Raw genomic sequence first — 10,631 nt, 5'->3', positions numbered from 1 at the left:
GCCATGTTTTGCTCAGTTTCCAATATTTCTACATTCACGTTTTATTCAAGTATTTTATTAAATATATTATTGTCACGACCCAACCCCGTGGGCCGTGACTGGTGCCCTAACTGGACACCCATACACATTCACTTACCAAATTGACATATCAAAGATTTATTCATATTTAACATACGTTATTTTGCACAGATACTGAGAACAGACGTAGTCTTAAGCGGTCACCTGCAACAAAAATATCATACAAAAGCCGACAGGCTGGCGGAATACACATCGCCCGAATATACACACATATACAAACATATGGGCCGTTTCGGCCATTATAGCAAACGGACCGCTTAAGAAACCGATCGCAGACATAAACGAACAATAATGACCCATGACCGACATATATGTCTACCGGCCTCTACAAACCATAACAGAAACATATGACGGGACAAGGCCCCGCCGTGCCCCAAATAGTCATATATATATACAGAAATAGGTACAACGAATGATATGTACCAAAAAAATATGGGCTCCGGATCAAAGGGAGCACTCCAAAGTAGCAGAGTATGTATCCTACACTGGCAGGTCACCAGAACGAACGTCTGCACCTGCGGGCATGAAACGCAGCCCCTGAACAAAGGGGGTCAGTACGAAATATGTACTGAGTATGTAAAGCATGAAATACAGTAATCCAAACCATAACTGAAGTGAGAAATACGGAAAATGGAAACAGAGTTAGTATATCAAAACCTTTTCTGAAAAACATAAATAATGCAAAAAAAAATCATGCATAGGCTCAGGAACGTGGTCGCCAGTCCGACGCTGGCGCCACAACACATCATACTCCAGAAGGTTTCAAATCTCCGTACAATCCCGAACATATCATATCATCATAACATATCACAACATCATAACACATCATATGCCATAACACATCATAACTCCGTATATAAGCGGTACCCGGCCCTATGGCGAGGGTCTCGGGAACCGGAACACATCATACTGCCGAATATAACATAGTGCGCACGAAGACAAAACCGGCCAGGGACTCGGCGAACGATATCATAGTATTATGCACGAGCAGAGTAGTGAGAAACTATATGCATATAAATAAATAAATAAATTCCAAGAATCGATGAACAAATATATTTACCGACATCCGAAGGCTCAGAAACAAGTTTCGGGTCAATCGGAATTAGTATACGAAAGTTACGAGCTTTTGAAGTACAGAACTTTCTAAAAGCGTTTCAGAAGCTAATTTTGGAAATTCAAGTAACAATCATATTGGGTAACTTTCAAATATCCTTACAGATCAAATCAAATAGAGCCTTTAGTACCATATGTAGGTATCAAAATATATATCCACGACTTTAGTCATATCAACTAGAATCTTCGAACATCATAATTACGTATCAACCCATGTGGAATAGCTCATGGAAGTCAAAGACATTGGCCATCCTAGTGGCTCTAAGAATAGGATTTTCGTGAAATTATACATATACGTCGAATGATCATTTCATAAAGACCATGCCAAAACAAAGAAAGGTTAGGCTTTACATACCTCGATCGCTCGCTAATCAAATCCCGACCCAAGTCTCGGGCTCCCCAATATCTACAATAACTTTATTAATTACTAAACGTCAGCTACAAGTACTTAGAAATTCAATTCTAACTAGTACTTGTGTACAAAAATTTCGGCAGCATCTCCCCTGTAAATTCAACATCCCCGAGAATTTAACTCGGCCAAATTTATCAACAACCATACCAACAATACCAACAACCATACTAATAACATCAACAATCAATTTAAAACGCATTCTAACATTAGTAACCTTCTTCTCTATGTATCTTATCACATTCAATTCAACTACGTACATTCAAGCCAATATCAACGCTCACATATTCATTACTAATCCGAGATCATTCAAACACAATTCAAGAACATTTCAAACAATCTATACAATATTCAAACAATTCCACCAACACACCATACTCCACCCGAAATCTCTACAATTGCAACAAAACTACAATGTCGCATTTTCTTCTTCCAAATACATAAACAACAACAACAATTCACACTTTAGCAACTTCACTTTCACAATTTCATAATACCATATTAAAATCGCATTAATTTCCTACAACAACCCACAACAAATTCCAATGCCGACTTGAACCATTAAACCTCAATTTCTTAAAGGCCACAACAACACAACAACACAACAAACATGCTAAATAAAATTAACTCATCTTCCCTTCACCATACAACATCACACGGCAACAAACACACACACACCCACACGACCCACACACAACACATAATATTTCCATTATTTTCATTCAATTCTACTTACTACAACATATAAAAACCTTCCATAACATATAAAAGGATATGAATTCTTACCTTTTTCCTCTTGACTAGAATTTTTGGACTTGCCACAAAAGTAGTTTTCTTGTTTTAATAATTATACAACGTTGAAGAGGACCCTTGAATTAGCAAGAATACTAGAAAATTATAATTTTTGGATCAAAGATTGATTGCTTAAATTTTTTTCTTTCTTTTTTCTCCTTGGCCGAAAACCCCTATCTCTCTTTGCTCTCTTCTTCTTTTTTCTTGAAAGTTCTAAAATGATGAATAAGTGGTGGCCCTTTCCTTTTAATACTTGGATAAATTTTCTACATGGGCCTTGGGCCATTGCCCTATGGCCGGCCACCTCTTGGGCCTTTTTTTTTTATTTTCCAAGCCCACTTACTTATGTCTAATATTTGTAATTCCTGAAACCATTTTTCAAATTTCCAATTTTTCCCTTAGCCTGCCTCCATATTTCCGCATCAATATTTTCCGTGAACAACTTATATATTAAATAAAATCAAAATATTTCCTTATCTCTTACTAGTCACAATTATTTCAAATTTTCCGAATATGCAAAATACGGTATATAACATCCTCCCCCCCCCCCCCCCTTAGAACATTCGTCCTCGAATGTTAAACTAGTCTTATAGGGTTTTACAAACATATCGAGGAGGTTTCCTTTTATAGTAATCCCATATAATTCATTCACCAGTCAGAATAGCCAAATAAGGGATTTAGATTACCTGTGGGCATAGGAAACAAGTGGGGATATTTCTTCTTCATCTCATCCTCCGCTTCCCAGGTCATTTCCTCTCGGTTATTATTCCGCCACAAGACCTTAACAGAAGGCACATCTTTGGTACGTAGTCTGCTCACCTGACGATCCAAGATGGCTACAGGCTGTTCTTCGTAGGACAGTTCCTCTGTTACCTGGACATCTTCTATAGGAAATATTCTGGAAGGATCGCCAATACATTTGCAGAGCGTTGATACATGAAATATCGGATGTACTGCTTCCAGATCGGATGGTAAGTCTAACTCGTAGGCGACCTTGCCTATCTTTCGAACAACCTGATAAGGCCCAATATATCGCGGACTGAGCTTCCCCTTTCTGCCGAATCTCATTACACCCTTCATAGGTGACACTTTCAGAAATACCCAATCGTCAATCTGGAATTCTAAAGGTCGACGTCGTTTATCTGCATATGATTTCTGTCGACTCTGGGCTACTAATAACCGCTACCGAATGAGTTTCACCTTATCGACTGCTTGCTGGATCATATCTGGACCAATCAATTTAGTTTCACCCACATCGAACCGACCAATCGGAGACCTGCATTTTCTACCATATAAGGCTTCATACGGTGCCATTTGGATGCTGGAGTGATAACTATTATTATAAGAAAATTCAATAAGCGGCAAATGATCATCCCAGCTACCCCTGAAATCAATAACACAGGCCCGTAGCATATCTTCCAGCGTCTGAATAGTACGCTCGGCCTGCCCGTCAGACTGAGGATGGAATGCGGTGCTAAAACTCACCTGAGTCCCTAATCCGTCCTGAAATGACCTCCAGAAGTTAGCTGTAAACTGTGCATCTCTATCGGATATAATAGATGTAGGAACTCCGTGAAGCCTTACTATTTCTTTAATATACAACCGAGCATAATCCTCAGTCGAATAGGTGGTCCTGACCGGAAGAAAATGGGCTGATTTTGTTAGCCTATCAACAATAACCCATATAGAATCATACCTTTGTGGAGTGCGCGGTAAACCTGTAATGAAATCCACATTAATTATTTCCCATTTCCAAGTTGGAATTTCCATTTCCTGTAACAATCCACCGGGCTTCTGATGCTCGATCTTAACCTGTTGGCAATTTGGGCACTGCGCGACGAACTCTGCGATGTCTCTTTTCATACTATCCCACCAATATAAACATCTGAGATCATGGTACATTTTTGTGGATCCAGGATGAACAGAATACCGAGCATAATGTGCCTCTCCCATAATCTGTTGCCGCAGCCCTGCAACGTCGAGTACACATAACCTGCCTCTATATAATAATACTCCGTCGGGTGAAATCTCGAACTGGGTTTTCTCCTTATCAAGGGTTGTATCTCTGTACTGTACCAAAATATGATCCTCGTACTGTCATCGTTTTACTTCTTCCATAATAGAAGATTCAGCAACTTCTCGGACAGAAACCCCAATATTTCCAGAATCGGCCAAACGGACTCCAAGACTGGCTAGCTGATGAATTTCACGAACTAATTATTTCCTTTCTGGCTGTACGTCGATCAAACTACCCATAGACTTGCGACTAAGTGCATTTGCTACAACATTGGCTTTTCCCGGGTGATATAAAATGTCAACGTCATAATCATTCAATAATTCGAGCCATCTTCTTTGCCGCAAATTCAACTACTTTTGTTTAAAAATGTACTGAAGGCTTTTGTGATCAGTATAAATATCAATATGAACCCCATATAATTAATGCCGCCATATTTTCAAAGCATGAATTACCGCGGCTAGTTCCAGATCATGAGTAGGATAATTTCTCTCGTGCGGTCTGAGTTGCCGGGAAGCATAAGCTATAACTCGACCATGCTGCATTAATACACAACCTATCCCAATACCGGAAGCATCACAATAAATAACATACCCGTCTGGCCCCTTGGGAAGAGTTAGAACTGGAGCTGTAATCAACTTTTCTTTCAGCAACTGGAAGCTGCGTTCACAAGCATCGGTCCACTGAAATTTTACTGCCTTCTGAGTTAGCTTCGTTAATGGTGCTGCAATCAAAGCAAAATTCTCCACAAACCTTCTATAATACCCTGCTAATCTCATAAAACTGCGTACCTCAGTCGGTGTCGTAGGCCTAGGCCAATTCTTTACAGCTTCGATCTTCTGTGTATCAACCCGAATACCATCAGGTCCGACGATATGCCCCAAGAATGCCATTGAGGTTAACCAGAATTCACACTTGGAGAACTTAGCATATAATTTCTGTTGTCGAAGTATGCCAAGTACTATCCTCAGATGATCTGAATGCTCCTCTGCTGATCGTGAATAAACCAGAACGTCATCAATAAATACGATCACGAACATGTCTAGAAACGGCCTGAATACCCGATTCATCAAATCCATAAATACTGCTGGAGCATTAGTTAGCCCAAAAGACATTACCCTGAACTCATAATTCCCATATTGGGTCCGGAAAGCAGTCTTTGGAATATCTGCCTCTTGTACCCGCACCTGATGATAACCCGAGCGCAAATCTATCTTCGAAAAATTTTTAGCATGCTGCAACTGGTCAAATAAATCATCAATCCGGGGGAGGGGATATTTATTCTTTATAGTCACTTTATTCAACTGTCTGTAATCAATGCACATCCGCAGCGACCCGTTTTTCTTTCTTACAAACAATACCGGTGCTCCCCAAGGTGACGTACTGGGTCTGATGAAGCCTTTTTCTAATAAGTCTTTCAGTTGTTCCTTCAATTCCTTCAATTCTGCAGGTGCCATTCTGTAAGGAGGAATAGATATAGGCTGAGTATCTGGCAGCACATCTATCGTAAATTCTATCTACCGTTCAGGTGGGAGACCTGGAAGCTCATCCGGAAATACATCTGGAAATTCATTAACAACCGGGACTGACTGGAGAGTAGGTGTTTCTGCTTTAATATCATGCACACGAACCAGATGATAAATATACCCTTTCTGAATCATCTTCCTGGCCTTGAGGTATGAAATAAACTTACCTCTCAGCGATGCTGTATTTCCTGCCCATTCTATAACTGGTTCCCCTGGAAACTGGAAGCGAACTACCTTTTTCTGACAATCAACATTAGCATAACAAGAGGCTAACCAATCCATGCCCATAATAACATCGAATTCCATCATATCTAATTCTACCAAATCGGCCTTGGTGCAACGGCCACATATAATTACAGAACAATCCTTATATACCTGCCTCGCTATAATAAAGTCCCCGACCAGTGTAGCTACCTCGAACGGTTCTATAGGTTTAGGTGTTATCCCAATTTTACTAGCAATAAGGGGAGAAATATATGATAAAGTAGAACCTGGGTCGATCAATGCATATACAGCTCGAGAGAAAACCAATAATGTACCTGTGACCACATTTGGCGACGCCTTCTGATCCTGTCGGCTAGCCAAGGCATATATGCAGTTCGAAGGACCGCTAGAATCAGAAACCCCGCCACGACCTCTACCGCGGCCCGCTGGTGCTGACGTACCCCGCCCCACAGGGCGCATAGCAACAGAAGTGGAAGATGAACCAGCAACTGATCCCGTCGGCTAAGCTGCACCACCAGAACCACCCGCCAGCGGACAATCTCTCATAATATGGCCCTGGCGGCCACAAGAAAAATTGGCTCCTGTAGCTCGGTAGCACTCTCCTGGATGAGACCTCCCACAATAAGAACACCGAGGCATAGGTTGCCTCGCCTGACTGGAACCTCGGCTCACCTGCGAACCTGAAGCCCTGGAGTTCTGGCTCGCTCCTGAGTGCCCTGCACCGTCAAATCGTCTGCCTGTAGACTGTGGATGTGTACTCTGGCCTGACTGAGGGGGATATCTGCTATACTGCTGCTGAGGTTGTCCACCTCGAGACTCTCCAGAATAACCAGCTGATCTAGCCCTCTTGGGCTGCCTCCTGTCACGATCTCTATCAGGCTGGCGCCCTCTGTGTCGGTCCTCCATTCCCTGTGCTTACGCCTGGACTCGAGCAATATCCATCCCAGACTGGGATGCCACTGCCATACAGCTATCGACCAAATAATGATGCAAACCCATCACATACCGGTGCACCCTGTCGGCCATATCAGCTACAACGGTGGGCGCATATCTGGCCAGCGAATCAAACTCTAGGCTGTACTCCCGGACACTCCTGCCCCTCTGCCTCAGCTGTAAAAATCTGTCAACTCTCGTTCGCCGCAGCTCTGGAGGCAAAAAGTGGCTAAGAAAAGCTGCCGTAAACTCGTCCCACATGGCTGAAGGATTATCCTCACCTCTGGACAGCTCCCAGGACTCATACCAATTAATCGCTACGTCCCGCAACCGGTGTGAAGCGAACTCGACAGACTCAGTCTCAGAAGCCCTGACTAGTCTCAGTGTACACTGCATCTGTCGAATGAAATCCTGGGGATCCTCCTCGGGCTTAGACCCATAGAACTCTGGGGGATTACAGGTCAAGAACTCGCTAACCCTCGAATTGTCATGTCTATCTGCATCATCACCCTCTATCCCACGTCTGCGAGCCTGTCCTGCTACCAATCTTGACAACAGCTGTATAGCAACCCTCATCGCCCTGTCCTCCGCCCCTGGCTGGGGAGCCGGAGGCTCGGGCGCTGGAGCCTCTAGAGCTACTGGTGGAGCCGCCCCCTGATCCATGGTGGCAGCGGCTGCTGCTCCAGGCTCCTCCAATGGTGGAGGTGTAGCAGAACCCTCTGACTGGGGTGCAATATCGGGTATAGTCTGAGCACGAGCCCGAGTGACTCTCTGTATCTGGCTGGTTTCTCCTGCAACCGCTTTGCCCTTCTGGACCGCCATCGCCTTCGTCGGAGGCATCGCTGTAAACATAACAATCGGTCAGAAGGAAATCATCCTAACAGTACAGCTCTATCGCACGATCTAAGATCCAAAGAAAGGTAACACCCTAAATGTCCTGTAGCCTCCTGTTTATAGATGTGGTGCACAACACACTGATAAACAAGATTCTACTAGACACGGCCTGTAGACATTCCGAGGAAAAACCGCTTTGAAACCACTTTTGTCACGACCCAATCCCGTGGGCCGTGACTGGTGCCCTAACTGGACACCCATACACATTCACTTACCAAATCGACATATCAAAGACTTATTCATATTTAACATACGTTATTTTGCACAGATACTGAGAACAGACGTAGTCTTAAGCGGTCACCTGCAACAAAAATATCGTACGAAAGTCGGCAGGCTGGTGGAATACACATCGCCTGAATATACACACATATACAAACATATGGGCCGTTTCGGCCATAATAGCAAACGGACCGCTTAAGACACCGATCGCAGACCTAAGCGAACAATAATGACCCATGACCCACATATATGTCTACAGGCCTCTACAAACCATAACAGAAACATATGACGGGACAGGGACCCGCCGTACCCCATATAGTCATATATATATACAGAAATGGGCATAACGAAAGATATGTACCAAAAAAATATGGGCTCCGGATCAAAGGGAGCACTCCAAAGTAGCAGAGTATGTATCCTACAATGGCGGGTCACCAGAACGAACGTCTGCACCTGCGGGCATGAAACGCAGCCCCCGAAGAAAGGGGGTCAGTACGAAATATGTATTGAGTATGTAAAGCATGAAATACAGTAATCCAAACCATAACTGAAGTGAGAAGTACGGAAAATGGATACAAAGTTAGTATATCAAAACCTTTTCTAAAAAACATAAATAATGCAAACAAAAATCATGCATAGGCTCAGGAACGTGGTCGCCACTCCGACGCTGGCGCCACAACACATCATACTCCAGAAGGTTCCAAATCTTCGTACAATCCCGAACATATCATATCATCAAAACATATCACAACATCATAACTCATCATATGCCATAACACATCATATCTCCGTATATAGGCAGTACCCGGCCCTATGGCGAGGGTCTCGGGAACCGGAACACATCATACTGCCGAATATAACATAGTGCGCACGAAGACAAAACCGGCCCGGGACTCGGCGAATGATATCATAGTAGTATGCACGAGCAGAGTTGTGAGAAACTATATGCATATAAATAAATAAATAAATAAATTCCATGACTCGATGAACAAATATATTTATCGACATTCGAAGGCTCAGAAACAAGTTTCGGGTCAATCGGAATTAGTATACGAAAGTTACGAGCTTTTGAAGTACAAAACTTTCTAAAAACGTTTCAGAAGCTATTTTGGGAAATTCAAGTAACAATCATATTTGGTAACTTTCAAATATCCTTACGGATCAAATCAAATAGAGCCTTTAGGACCATATGTACGTATCAAAATATATATCCACGACTTTAGTCATATCAACTAGAATCTTCGAACATCATAATTACGTATCAAACCACGTGGAATAGCTTATGGATGTCAAAGACATTTGGCCATCCTAGTGGCTCTAAGAATACGATTTTCGTGAAATTATACATATACGTCGAATGCTAATTTCATAAAGACCATGCCAAAAGAAAGAAAGGTTAGGCTTTACATACCTCGATCTCTCGCTAAACAAATCCCGACCCAAGTCTCGGGCTCCCCAATATCTACAATAACGTTATTAATTACCAAACGTCAGCTACTAGTACTTAGAAATTCAATTCTAACTAGTACTTGTCTACAGAAATTTCGGTAGCATCTCCCCTGTAAATTCAACATCCCCGAGAATTTAACTCGGCCAAATTTATCAACAACCATACCAACAATACCAACAACCATACTAATAACATCAACAATCGATTTAAAACGCATTCTAACATTAGTAACCTTCTTCTCTATGTAGCTTATCACATTCAATTCAACTACGTACATTCAAGCCAATATCAATGCTCATATATTCATTACTAATCCGAGATCATTCAAACACAATTCAAGAACATTTCGAACTATCTATACAATATTCAAACAATTCCACCAACACACCATACTCCACCCGAAGTCTCTACAATTGGAACAAAACTACAACGTCGCATTTTCTTCTTCCAAATTCATAAACAACAACAACAATTCACACTTTAGCAACTTCACTTTCACAATTTCATAATACCATATTAAAATCGCATTAATTTCCTACAACAACCCACAACAAATTTCAATGCCGACTTGAACCATTAAACCTCCATTTACATCATAAAGGCCACAACAACACAACTAACATGCTAAATAAAATTAACTCATCTTCCCTTCACCATACAACATCACACGACAACAAACACACACACACCCACACGGCCCACACACAACACATAATATTTCCATGATTTTCATTCAATTCTACTTACTACAACATATATAAACCTTCCATAACAGATAAAAGGATATGAATTCTTACCTTTTTCCTCTTGACTAGAATTTTTGGACTTGCCACAGAAGTTGTTTTCTTCCTTTAATAATTATACCACGTTGAAGAGGACCCTTTAATTAGGAAGAATACTGGAAAATTATAATTTTTGGATCAAATATTGATGGCTTAAATTTTTTCTTTCTTTTTTCTCCTTGGCCGAAAACCCCTA

The sequence above is a fragment of the Lycium barbarum genome, chromosome 6, assembly GCF_019175385.1.
Source record: "Lycium barbarum isolate Lr01 chromosome 6, ASM1917538v2, whole genome shotgun sequence".
NCBI lineage: Eukaryota > Viridiplantae > Streptophyta > Magnoliopsida > Solanales > Solanaceae > Lycium > Lycium barbarum.
Note: the sequence above shows the minus strand (reverse complement) of the source record.